Source organism: Neoarius graeffei, chromosome 20 (genome assembly GCF_027579695.1).
Source record: "Neoarius graeffei isolate fNeoGra1 chromosome 20, fNeoGra1.pri, whole genome shotgun sequence".
Taxonomy (NCBI): domain Eukaryota; kingdom Metazoa; phylum Chordata; class Actinopteri; order Siluriformes; family Ariidae; genus Neoarius; species Neoarius graeffei.
Window position 1 is genome coordinate 31635800 of NC_083588.1, and position 14492 is coordinate 31650291.

Genomic DNA, 14492 nt, shown 5'->3' on the forward strand with positions numbered 1-14492 from the left:
GTACACACATAACGCAGTAGCTACGCAACAATAAACAACTTACATTCAAGGACGCACGGAATGCACACACGGCACGAATGATGGACGTTGGATCCTGACACGTCCGCGATAGAAGGATAGAAAGCAAGAAAGAAATGAAACAGAGAGAGAAAGAGAGAAATGGATCCAAATATTCACTGATGAGAAGCAGGTGTTGCATGGAGTCCCCGTCTGATGTGTGCTGTGTTTTCCTCGATGTTTGTGCGCATCTTATATAGTCCATGCAGCACAGTGTGATGGACAGTGGCGCCAGGGTGTCTGAAGTTGGCGTGTGATGGACAGTGGCGCCAGGGTGTCTGAAGTTGGCGTGTTGTAACATGCCCTGACAACTAACGAGTTGGGAGCCACTATGTCTGACAAGGGTGCCTGTTTACTACTTTTAAAGGTCAAAATAATTAAGACCTGGCACCGCAATTCTGAACAAAACACGTTAACTTCTCATCATGTTTGCCTTACATTTCCGGACTACGGAAGCTGCATCAGCCAAAATAGCGCATGGTTAATCAGAGTCCATATACTGAATGGAGATAAACATGAGAATTCTTGTACCTATATAGGAACATCACAAATGAAATTTAGTACTTATATAGTGTTGTAAATAAGGTCTAAATAATAAAGTATTTTTTAAGTAAGCTTCAACCTATTTATCTTTTTAACTTTTCATATCAAAACAAACATATTTATCTTTTTAACTCTCTGTATCAAAACAATGTGACTTAGAGGAAGTTAATTGGGAAAAGGTAACTAAAGAGCCATATCCAAACCATAGTGCAAACAATTTTGCCTCTATCCTTTGTGATCTAATAAGTCAATACATCAAAACCTGGAAGAGTAGGCCCAGAAATAATCTCTTCCATGGTTAAATAGTGATATTCTTCAGATCATTAAAAAGTGAGATCTTGCTCTTACAAGGTCTCTAATGATGAAAACCAACACTAATCATCTTATCTACACTGACTTGAGGAACAAAGTGGTGTCTGAGCTGCAGAAAGCTATTTCTCCAAACTTATTGAAGAGGCTAGTGGTAGCAGTTTTAAACTGTGGCAACATATTAATAGATTAACAAATACAAGGAAGCAAAAGTACCCTAAAATAAAGTGCCTTAAAGTACATAATAATCGAATTCATAATAATGAGTCTCTTGCAAATGCTTTCAATACTTTTTTTTTTATTGAGTCTGTACAAGAAATGGCCCATAATTTTAAATCCATTGAGTCATACCTCGAAGAATCTGACCATGTTCAACAGACTCCTTTTATATTAAAAAGGTATCTTGTGAAAAGTTTAAAAAAAGTGATTGCAAACATGAATAACTCTACATCTAAGGATATTCATAACCTTCATGTTGCACTAATTAAGAAACATCAGAGCTGTCTTTTGGAGCCAATAATATACTTAGTGAACTTGTCGATACAAACAAAAATATTTCCAGAGAGCTGGAAAACAGCAATAATTACACCTGTCTATAAATCAGGAGACAAGGATAAAGTGGTGCTTGAAAGTTTGTGAACCTTTTTGAATTTTCTATATTTCTGCATAAATATGACTTAAAACATCATCAGATTTTCACACAAGTCCTAAAAGTAGATACAGAGAACCCAGTTAAACAAATGAGACAAAAATATTATACTTGATCATTTATTTATTGAGGAAAATGATCCAATATTACACATCTGTGAGTGTCAAAAGTATGTGAACCGCTAGGATTAGCAGTTAATTTGAAGGTGAAATTAGAGTCAGGTGTTTTCAAATCAATGGGATGACAATAAGGTGTGAGTGGGCACCCTGTTTTATTTAAAGAACAGGGATCTATCAAAGTTTGATCACAACACATGTTTGTGGAAGTATATCATGGCATGAACAAAGGAGATTTCTGAGGACCTCAGAAAAAGCGTTGTTGATGCTCATCAGGATGGAAAAGGTTACAAAACCATCTCTAAAGAGTTTGGACTCCACCAATCCACAGTCAGACAGATTGTGTACAAACAGAGGACATTCGAGACCATTGTTTCCCTCCCCTGGAGTGGTCGACCAAAAAAGATCACTCCAAGAGCAAGACATGTAATAGTCGGCGAGGTCACAAAGGACCCCAGGATAACTTCTAAGCAACTGAAGGCCTCTCTCACATTGGTTAATGTTAATGCTCATGAGTACACCATCAGGAGAACACGGAACAACAATGGTGTGCATGGCAGGGTTGCAAGGAGAAAGCCACTGCTGTCCAAAAAGAACATTGCTGCTTGTCTTCAGTTTGCTAAACATTACATGGACAAGCCAGAAGGCTATTGAGGTATTTCACTCACGTGACCAAGTCATGTGACGCTGCCATTTTGGACGGCACGGCACGAATCAGTTTGAATGCGAGGAAGGCGACAAACGAAAAACATAAAAGAAAAAGGAGCGAGATGCAGAAAACACCTTCACTATCCAGCAACGTAGGGCATTTACAGGGCGAGCAGAGGGAGAGGTATTTGCAAAAATTGAGGTTAGTAGGCTTGGAGAACGACGTTTACCTGCTTCCACCAGGATTGTTCACTGACAGCTAAGATTTGTTCACATTTTCATTTACTTTCGCTCCTCAGGATAAACAAAATGTTATTAAATGTCATTGAAATAACTTCCTAGTCTGTTGAGACATGGCCCGTTGTAAGTTTTTCCTTTACTGTATTTACTAGTTTACTGAGCGCGCTCCGGGGCGGGCTGGCTGGCTGGCTAGCGCTCCGGGGCGGGCTGGCTAGCTAGCGCTCCGGGGCTAGCTAGCGCTCCGGGGCCGGCTGGCTAGCGCTTCGGAGCCGGCTGGCTGGCTAGCGCTCCGGGGCCGGCTGGCTGGCTAGCTAGCGCTCCGGAGCCGGCTGGCTGGCTAGCTAGCGCTCCGGGGCCGGCTGGCTGGCTGGCTGGTGCTCCGGGGCCAGCTGGCTTGTGCTCCGGGGCCGGCTAGCTAGCGCTCCGGGGCCGGCTGGCTAGCTAGCTAGCGCTCCGGGGCCAGCTAGCTAGCGCTCCGGGGCCGGCTGGCTAGCTAGCTAGCGCTCCGGGGCCAGCTAGCTAGCGCTCCGGGGCCGGCTGGCTAGCTAGCTAGCGCTCCGGGGCCAGCTAGCTAGCGCTCCGGGGCTGGCTGGCTGGCTAGCGCTCCGGGGCCGGCTGGCTGGCTAGCGCTCCGAGGCCGGCTGGATGGCTAGCGCTCCGGGGCCGGCTGGCTGGCTAGCACTCCGGGGCCGGCTGGCTGGCTAGCGCTCCGGAGCCGGCTGGCTGGCTGGCTAGCTAGCTAGCGCTCCGGGGCCGGCTGGCTAGCGCTCCGGGGCCGGCTGGCTAGCGCTCCGGAGCCGGCTGGCTGGCTAGCGCTCCGGAGCCGGCTGGCTGGCTGGCTAGCTAGCTAGCACTCCAAAGCCGGCTGGCTGGCTAGCGCTCCGGAGCCGGCTGGCTGGCTAGCGCTCCGGAGCCGGCTGGCTGGCTAGCGCTCCGGAGCCGGCTGGCTGGCTGGCTAGCTGGCTGGCTGGCTAGCTAGCTAGCGCTCCGGGGCCGGCTGGCTAGCGCTCCGGGGCCGGCTGGCTAGCGCTCCGGGGCCGGCTGGCTGGCTAGCGCTCTGGGTCCGGCTGGCTGGCTAGCGCTCAGTAAACTAGTAAATACAGTAAAGGAAAAACTTGAGACTGAAAGGTTTTAACAGTCATCCAAATGACTGAACGTAAACATTGCTACAGTAACATACCAGCTACTGTTGTTGACATTAGCTAGCTTGCCGTCCAAAATGGCGGACACCGGGGCGTCACGTGACCCTGTGACGTCAGGTGAAATACCTCAACTGGAAAAATGTTTTGTGGATGGATGAGACCAAAATAGAACTTTTTGGTCTAAATGAGCAGTGTTATGTTTGGAGAAAGGAAAACACTGCATTCCAGGATAAGAATCTTATCCCATTTGTGAAACATGGTGGTGGTAGTATCATGATTTGGGCCTGTTTTGCTGCATCTGGGCCAGGATGGCTTGCCATCATTGATAGAACAATGAATTCTGAATTATACCAGTGAATTCTAAAGGAAAATATCAGGACATCTGTCCATGAACTGAATCTCAAGAGAAGGTGGGTCATGCATCAAGACAATGACCCTAAGCACATAAGTCATTCTACCAAAGAATGGTTAAAGAAGAATAAAGTTAATGTTTTGGAATGGCCAAGTCAAAGTCCTGACCTTAATCCAATTGAAATGTTGTGGAAGTATCTGAAGCAAGCAGTTCATGTGAGGAAACCCACCAACATCCCAGAGTTGAAGCTGTTCTGTATGGAGGAATGGGCTAAAATACTTCCAAGCCGGTGTGCAGGACTGATCAACAGTTACCAGAAATGTTTAGTTGCAGTTATTGCTGCATGAGGGGGTCACACCAGATCCTGAAAGCAAAGGTTCACATACTTTTGCCACTCACAGATATGTAATATGGGATCATTTTCCTCAATAAATAAATGACCAAGTATAAAATTTTTGTCTCATTTGTTTAACTGGGTTCTCTTTATCTACTTTCAGGACTTGTGTGAAAATCTGATGATGTATTAAGTCATATTTATATAGAAATACAGAAAATTGTAAAGGGTTCACAAACTTTCAAGCACCACTGTATACATGCACTCAGTGATTTTTTCGCACTTGTCATATTATATCACGTTATGGTCACAAGCTGCTTCCGCTACATTAAAACCTCTTAGTTCAATTTATAAGCAGACAATAAAAGTCATGGACCAGAAACCTATGAGATGGCATCATTGTGATATTATAAGAAAACATAACCTTTTTAGTTTTGAGAATTTCATAAATTTTTGTAATATTAAAATGGTTTTTAAATGTCTAAACAATCATGTGTCGCCACTGTTTTCTGAGTTAGCCACTAGGCGTCAGAGCGCTCAGATGACAATCACATGAGCCCACAGTAGTGGTGATTGTTTCATCCCAATGTACAAGACCTCTTTCAATCAGTCTGCTTTCTCTGCTAAGGGGACAAAACTTTGGAACTCCCTTCCAAAACTAGAGACCAATAGTAATATTTTCAAAGGAGGGCTCAAGAAATGGCTAAAATCTAAACAACAGTGTTCACATGAATAGCCTATCACTGGTTTACTGTCTGCAGGGGCGCCGCTGGGGGGGAGTTAGGACGATTCTAAGGGCCTGGCACTGACGGGGGCCCTGTGAGGGATATTAATATTATTTTAATAGTATTGCCTTGTGTAAGTTTTTGAAATAAAATATTTCATTTTATCTGTGAAAATATGCAAATTATACATGGTTATGATTTGCTATAACATTTTTCTTGAATTATTTACGATATTGTCATTTCACCCCTCCACCCTTTTTACTAATGGTACAGTCTGATTAGGGGAGCGGGATTAGCGCAGTTTAGAGCAGCTGTCAGTTTCTCTCTGCGCGCACCAGAGGTGTACATTCTAGAAGTTGCTAAGCAGGAGCAGGTGTGATAAATTATGAAGTCCGGATATCACACTGTGTGTGAAAAAAAATCACCTTTTTTCATAGGTATCTTTATTGCATAATTAAGTCTAGATGTTTTGCCATTGTTCATGTGTGGATTTGTTGATATTGTTAAGTATTTAACTTTGCACATCAGCTGTGGTCATAGATATCATTGCTATTGTTCGTGTGGATTTATTGATACTGTTGCTAGGTATTTAACTTGAATATTTGAACATTTGCTGTGTTTTCTAATAAATGTGTGATGCCTAAAAGAAACCAAAAACACTTAGTGGATTTCTTGCAGTGCACTATGTGATTGTATCAAAAAACTAGTGTAGTTATTCATCAAGGCATAGATTTGATCACATACAATAAGTCAATAAATGGAGGAAACAAAGGAATACATTTTGTAATCCTGATTATTGATGATGTTTGCTGGAGGGCTCTGGAGTATCCATAATGTGCATACAGAATGTTATAAATCCATACTAATACAGTGATGCATGCAATTTCTCTCAACACAAACATTTGGATTGAATGAACTCTATAGGCTACTGAGTGGCCTAATAATAGTTGCTCATAAAATAATATATATATATATATATATATATATATATATATATATATATATATATATCATGGAATGTCCATTTTAAGGCAACAGTCTATTCAGTCTAATTCTGACAGTTCTGCATTTAAAATGTCCATATACCAAATAATTGTATCACCTAAACTTGCTAGGTAGCTGATCACACGCGTAGTAAAGTAAAAGTGCCAGCCAAAAACAGACTTCAAATTCAGTTGCTTGAGCTTGAAAATTTTACCAGGGGGGCCCTAAATTGTAATCTTTCATAGGGCCAAAGATTTCTAGCGGCGCCCCTGACTGTCTGGTCATGTTGCCTTTGCTCAATAGTTTACATATGGATTTAATTCTGAATACACCACTTTTTTCTGTTCTTTGTAGTATTTTATATTCTGTTGTCCCCTTTTCTTTTACTATTATGTTCTTCTCATCTCATCTCATTATCTCTAGCTGCTTTATCCTTCTACAGGGTCGCAGGCAAACTGGAGCCTATCCCAGCTGACTACGGGCGAAAGGCGGGGTACACCCTGGACAAGTCGCCAGGTCATCACAGGGCTGACACATAGACACAGACAACCATTCACACTCACATTCACACCTACGGTCAATTTAGAGTCACCAGTTAACCTAACCTGCATGTCTTTGGACTGTGGGGGAAACCGGAGCACCCGGAGGAAACCCACGCGGACACGGGGAGAACATGCAAACTCCGCACAGAAAGGCCCTCGCCGGCCATGGGGCTCGAACCCAGGACCTTCTTGCTGTGAGGCAACAGCGCTAACCACTACACCACCGTGCCGCCCTATTATGTTCTTATTGTTCTTAATATTATTTTTGTCATTAATGTTATTGTTATTCTTTTTTTAAAGCCTCCTGTGGACAAGTGTTGAAAATTAGCATGTATGCTAACACACTTAAGGTTCGTCCAATGTAATTGTGATGTCCATGTCAAATAAAAGAAATATACAAAATATACATTCGTGTCTCTGAGTTCAGAGAAGTTGATGGCATTTATGGACACCGTTAATATTAGGCTTCCTTTTTGCACAATGAAGTTTTAACTGGGGCGGCACGGTGGTGTAGTGGTTAGCGCTGTCGCCTCACAGCAAGAAGGTCCTGGGTTCGAGCCCCGGGGCCGGCGAGGGCCTTTCTGTGCGGAGTTTGCATGTTCTCCCCGTGTCCGCGTGGGTTTCCTCCGGGTGCTCCAGTTTCCCCCACAGTCCAAAGACATGCAGGTTAGGTTAACTGGTGACTCTAAATTGACCGTCGGTGTGAATGTGAGTGTGAATGGTTGTCTGTGTCTATGTGTCAGCCCTGTGATGACCTGGCGACTTGTCCAGGGTGTACCCCGCCTTTCGCCCGTAGTCAGCTGGGATAGGCTCCAGCTTGCCTGCGACCCTGTAGAAGGATAAAGCGGCTAGAGATAATGTGATGTGTGTGTGAAGTTTTAACTGGTATTTATGGCTATAACTCCATATTATTGTGCTTGACAAAGGTTTACCAAAGTAATCCCGAGCCAATGTGGTTATATCAGCTGTAGATGAATGACAGTTTTGAGGGATCGGAAATCACGTGTTCAGCTTAGATTTGCGACATTGCCCTTTAAACATCAAAATTCCTCCACATTCCTTAAAACATTTAATAATATTATGTACCATAGGAAATCCAAATCACTTCATATATTTCTTTGACAAACATTGTTTTTAAATATTTCAATGATTTTTTTCTCATGCATTTCAAGTCAAGTCAAGTTTATTTGCATAGCGCTTTTAACAATAAACATTGTTGCAAAGCAGCTTTACAGAATTTGAATGACTTAAAACATGAGCTAATTTTATCCTGAATCTATCCCCAATGAGCAAGCCCGTGGCAACGGTGGCAAGGAAAAACTCCCTCAGACGACATGAGGAAGAAACCTCGAGAGGAACCAGACTCAAAAGCGAACCCATCTTCATTTGGGCATCAACAGACAACATGACTATAACATTAACAGTTTTAACATGAAGTCAGTTTCGTTGATGTTATAACTCTTCATTGATGGAAACTTGAGTGCAAAACTGTTCATGACAACTGCAGTCCTAAAGTTAGCAAGTCAACTGTAGTTCTCAGCCATAAAAGCATTACTGTAAGTGTCCAGAGCATCCTCCAGGTGTGACTTTCAACTGTCCAAATGGGGCCGTCCTCCACAGGAGCGATGCGATGAGACTCCAACCAGACACAAGGCACCAGGATGGATCAGACAGGTCCGAGGAGCAGAAGAGGTCAGCATCTCGATCTCAGGATTGACATGTAACTCAGAGGGACAGATTTTTTTGGGGGGAGAGAGAGGGAGAGAGAGAGAAAACAGATTGTTAGGTATGCCCAGTGTCACCTGAATAAGTAGGAACAGTATACATATTGCACTGAGTACAAGCAGGGACTCCGGCAACTAACTATGACAGCATAACTAAAAGGGAAGAGCCAGAAGGTAACACAGGCATGAGGGAGCCCTGGGACATAAAGCAGCCAGCCACTACACCATCAACAAACTCGAGTGAGCAAGTGAGTGGGGGACTGACAGCATCCATACATCCCAGTTTCCCAAAACACTCTATGTCTGAGGACCCTCCAGATCTACACCTTTACCTCATAAACACCATTAACAAAAGGCTTGACTAAACAGATATGTTTTCAGCCTAGACTTAAACGCTGAGACTGTGTCTGATTCCTGAACATTACTTGGAAGGCTGTTCCATAACTGTGGGGCTTTGTAAGAAAAGGCTCTGCCCCCTGATGTAGCCTTCATTATATGAGGTACCAACAGATAGCCTGCAACTTTTGATCTAAGTAGGCATGGTGGGTCATAGAGGAGCAGAAGTTCACTCAGGTACTGTGGTGCGAGACCATTCAGTGCTTTAAAGGTAAATAGTAGTATTTTATAATCAATACGAAATTTGATTGGGAGCCAATGCAGTGTGGATAAGACAAGGGTGATGTGGTCATATTTTCTAGTTCTAGTAAGGACTCTTGCTGCTGCATTTTGAACTAACTGGAGCTTGTTTATGCACTTATTGGAACATCCAGACAGTAAGGTATTACAGTAATCCAACCTGGAAGTAATGAAAGCATGAACTAGTTTTTCCACATCATGTAGTGACATTAAATTTCTTATCTTAGGAATATTTCTGAGATGAAAGAAAGCTATCCGGGTAATGTTATCAATGTGAGTTTCAAATGAAAAACTGGGGTCAATAATCACTCCGAGGTGTTTTACTGCTGCATGTGAAGAAACAGAAAGGCCATCCAGAGTCACTGTGTAATCAGAAAACTTACTTCTAGCTGCATGTGGTCCTAGTACAAGTACTTCAGTCTTGTCAGAGTTAAGCAGAAGGAAGTTAATAAGCATACAGTGTCTAATGTCCTTTACACATTCCTCAATTCTATTAAGCTGGTGTCTCTCATCAGGTTTTGCAGAAACATACAACTGTGTGTCATCAGCATAACAGTGGAAACTAATACAATGTTTATGAATAATATCACCCAGAGGTAACCTATATAAAGAAAAAAGCAGTGGACCCAAGACAGAACCTTGTGGAACACCAAACTTTACTTCAGTATGTCTAGAAAAATCACCATTTACATCAACATACTGATACCAATCAGTTAAATAAGACCTGAGCCAGGAGAGGGCCTTTCCCTTAACTCCCACAACATTTTCTAGTCTATCCAGAAGAATGGAATGATCAATGGTATCAAATGCTGCACTAAGGTCAAGCAACACAAGCAGCGAGACACAGCCCTGATCAGACGCCAACAGTAGGTCGTTTACTACTTTAACCAGAGCTGTCTCTGTGCTATGATTAGGTCTAAATCCTGACTGATACATTTCATGGATGTTATTCCTATGTAAATATGAGCATAACTGCTGTGCCATGGCTTTTTCAAGGATCTTGGAGATAAAAGGATATTGGCCGATAATTGGACAGCTGACAGGGATCAAGGTCAGGCTTTTTAATCAGGGGTTTGATAACTGCTAGTTTAAAGGATTTGGGTACATAGCCGATCCTAAGAGAAGAATTTATTATTTTTAGAAGTGGTTCAATTACTTCAGGTATTACCTGTTTGAATAGACATGTCGGTAAGGGAGCTTGTACACAAGTTGAGGCTTTTGATGCGGAGATTAATGAAAGTAATTCAATTTCTCTAAGGGGAGTAAAACATTCTAATTGATGATCTGATACAGTTATATTGTTAACTACAGGGTCACTTACATTGTCTGACCTTAAATTAGGAGTTTGAATTTGTCAGATATTCTCAATTTTGTCATTAAAAAAATTCATGAAGTCGTTGCTACTACATACTGCAGGTGTGCATGTGTCTATAGTGGACTTATTCCTGGTTAATTTTGCTACAGTATTAAATAGGAATCTAAGATTATTTTTGTTATCTTCTATTAGGGAGGACAGATACCCTATGTTGATCTAGCATCACTAAGAGCTTTTCTATACTTCAGGAAGCTCTCCTTCCATGCTAATTTGAACGCTACCAATTTTGTTTGATGCCATTTACATTCCAATTTTCGAGTGGTCTGTTTTAAAGTGCAAGAGTCATCATTAAACCAGGGTGCTAATTTTTTGTCTCTGACCATTTTCCTTTTAAGAGGAGCTACATTATCTAAAGTATGGCGGAACGTTGACTCTAAGCATTCAGTTGCCTGATCAAGTTCTGTAGGGGCTGACAGTGACCCAATCAAAGTTGATAACTCTGGGAGATCATTTATTAATCTCTGTGCAGTAGTTGACGTGAATGTACGTTTAATACAGTAGCATGGTGAGGTGCATATATTATTACTCAGACATACAGTGGGGCAAAAAAGTATTTAGTCAGCCACCAATTGTGCAAGTTCTCCCACTTAAAAAGATGAGAGAGGCCTGTAATTTTCATCATAGGTACACTTCAACTATGAGAGACAGAATGGGGGGAAAGAATCCAGGAAATCACATTGTAGGATTTTTAATGAATTAATTGGTAAATTCCTCAGTAAAATAAGTATTTGGTCACCTACAAACAAGCAAGATTTCAGGCTCTCACAGACCTGTAACTTCTTCTTTAAGAGGCTCCTCTGTCCTCCACTCATTACCTGTATTAATGGCACTTGTTTGAACTTGTTATCAGTATAAAAGACACCTGTCCACAACCTCAAACAGTCACACTCCAAACTCCACTATGGCCAAGACCAAAGAGCTGTCAAAGGACACCAGAAACAAAATTGTAGACCTGCACCAGGCTGGGAAGACTGAATCTGCAATAGGTAAGCAGCTTGGTGTGAAGAAATCAACTGTGGGAGCAATTATTAGAAAATGGAAAACATAGAAGACCACTGATAATCTCCCTCAATCTGGGGCTCCATGCAAGATCTCACCCCATGGGGTCAAAATGATCACAAGAATGGTGAGCAAAAATCCCAGAACCACACGGGGGGACCTAGTGAATGACCTGCAGAGAGCTGGGACCAAAGTAACAAAGGCTACCATCAGTAACACACTACGCTGCCAGGGACTCAAATCCTGCAGTGCCAGACGTGTCCCCCTGCTTAAGCCAGTACATGTCCAGGCCCGCCTGAAGTTTGCTAGAGAGCATTTGGATGATCCAGAAGAGGATTGGGAGAATGTCATATGGTCAGATGAAACCAAAATAGAACTTTTTGGTAAAAACTCAACTTGTCATGTTTGGAGGAGAAAGAATGCTGAGTTGCATCCAAAGAACACCATACCTACTGTGAAGCATGGGGGTGGTAACATCATGCTTTGGGGCTGTTTTTCTGCAAAGGGACCAGGACAACTGATCTGTGTAAAGGAAAGAATGAATGGGGCCATGTATCATGAGATTTTGAGTGAAAACCTCCTTCCATCAGCAAGGGCATTGAAGATGAAATGTGGCTGGGTCTTTTAGCATGACAATGATCCCAAACACACCACCCGGGCAATGAAGGAGTGGCTTCGTAAGAAGCATTTCAAGGTCCTGGAGTGGCCTAGCCAGTCTCCAGATCTCAACCCCATAGAAAATCTTTGGAGGGAGTTGAAAGTCCGTGTTGCCCAGCGACAGCCCCAAAATATCACTGCTCTAGAAGAGATCTGCATGGAGGAATGGGCCAAAATACCAGCAACAGTGTATGAAAACCTTGTGAAGACTTACAGAAAATGTTTGACCTCTGTCATTGCCAACAAAGGGTAGATAACAAAGTATTGAGATGAACTTTTGTTATTGACCAAATACTTATTTTCCACCATAATTTGCAAATAAATTCTTTAAAAATCAGACAATGTGATTTTCTGGATTTTTTTTTTCTCATTTTGTCTCTCATAGTTGAGGTATACCTATGATGAAAATTACAGGCTTCTCTCATCTTTTTAAGTGGGAGACCTTGCACAATTGCTGACTGACTAAATACTTTTTTGCCCCACTGTATTTTGAATGAGATGAGATAATGATCTGAGATAACTTCAGACTGTGGAAGTATGACTATTTTCTACATTTAATCTGAATGTTAGTATTAGATCGAGGGTGTGACCACCATTATGGGTCGGTCCTATGACATTCTGATTAATCCCTACTGAATCTAAAATGGACACATATGCTGTTTTCAAAGGGTTTTCTGGGTTATCGAAGTGAATATTAAAATCGCAGACAACTAAAGCTTTGTCGAAGGAAATAACCAGATCTGAGATAAAATCTGCAAATTCAGAAAGAAACTCAGAATATGGCCCTGAGGGCCTGTAAATAATAAGTAACAGAATTAACTGGGTAGACCTATTTTTCAAGGCTACATACATTATATGAGTATGAAGAACTTCAAATGTATTAAATTTATAACTAGGTTTGTGTGTTACAAATGAATGAGATGAGATGAGATGAGATGAGATGAGATGAGATGAGATGAGATGAGATGAGATGTTGCAGTTATTTATAATGATTATCTAATCATTATACAGCGGCATGCAAAAGTTTGGACATCCTTGCTGAAAATGTCTGTTACTGTGAATATTTAAGTGAGCAGAAGATGAACTGATCACCAAAAGGCATAAGGGTAACGATGACATATTTCTTTAATATTTTCCGCAAGATTAGATTTTTATTTCCATCCTTTACAGGCGTAAAATACCAAAAAATGAAAAGGACCTGAAGCAAAAGTTTGGGCACCTAACATGGTCAGTACTTAGTAACACCCCCTTTGGCAAGTATCACAGCTTGTAAACACTTTTTGTAGCCAGCTAATAATCTTTCAGTTCTTACCTGGGGGATTTTCGCGCATTTGTCCTTGCAAAAGCCTTCCAGTTCTATATGTTTCTTGGGCTGTCTTGCATGCACTGCTCTTTTGAGATCTATCCACAGATTTTCAATGATGTTTAGGTCAGGGGACTGTGAGGGCTAGAGCAAAACCTTCAGCTTGTGCCTCTTGAGGTATTCCATTGTAGATTTTGAGGTGTGTTTTGGATCATTGTCTTATTGTAGGACCCATCCTCTTTTTTCAACTTTTTTTTGACAGATGGTGTGATGTTTGCTTCCAGAATTTGCTGGTATTTATTTGAATCCATGCTTCCCTTGACCAATTAAATGTGCCCTGTGCCACTGTCTGCAACACAACCCCAAAGCATGATCGATCTACACCCATGCTTAAGAGTTGAAGAGGTGTTCTTTTCCTGGAATTTGGCACCCTTTTTTCTCCAAACATACCTTTACACATTGTGGCCAAAAAGTTCTATTTTGATTTCATCAGTCCACAGGACTTGTTTCCAAAATGCATCAGGCTTGCTTAGTCAAGTCAACTTTATTGTCAAAATATGCTATACATGCTCAACATACAGCACAGATGAAATTTCAGTCCTCTCTGACCCACAGTGCAAACAGGCAATGCAATAAATAAAAAAAATAGAATGATTGAAATAAGAATAATTAAAATAAACAATACAAACAGTATAAACACTCTAGATAAGAACTAGACATAGACTAAATAAACAATAAGACATGGGGAAGACAGTGCAAACAGGCAATGCAATAAATAAAAAAATAGAATAATTGGAAATAAACAATACAAACAGTATAAACACTCTACATAAGAACTAGACATAGACTAAATAAACAATACAAACAGTATAAACACTAGATAAGAACTAGACATAGACTAAATAAACTAGACATAGACTAAATAAACAATACAAACAGTATAAACACTAGATAAGAACTAGACATAGACTAAAGAAACTAGACATAGACTAAAACAATACAAACAGTATAAACACTCTAGATAAGAACTCGACATAGACTAAAGAAACTAGACATAGGCTAAATAAACAATACAAACAGTATAAACACTCTAGATAAGAACTAGACATAGACTAAATAAACTAGACATAGACTAAAACAATACAAACAGTATAAAC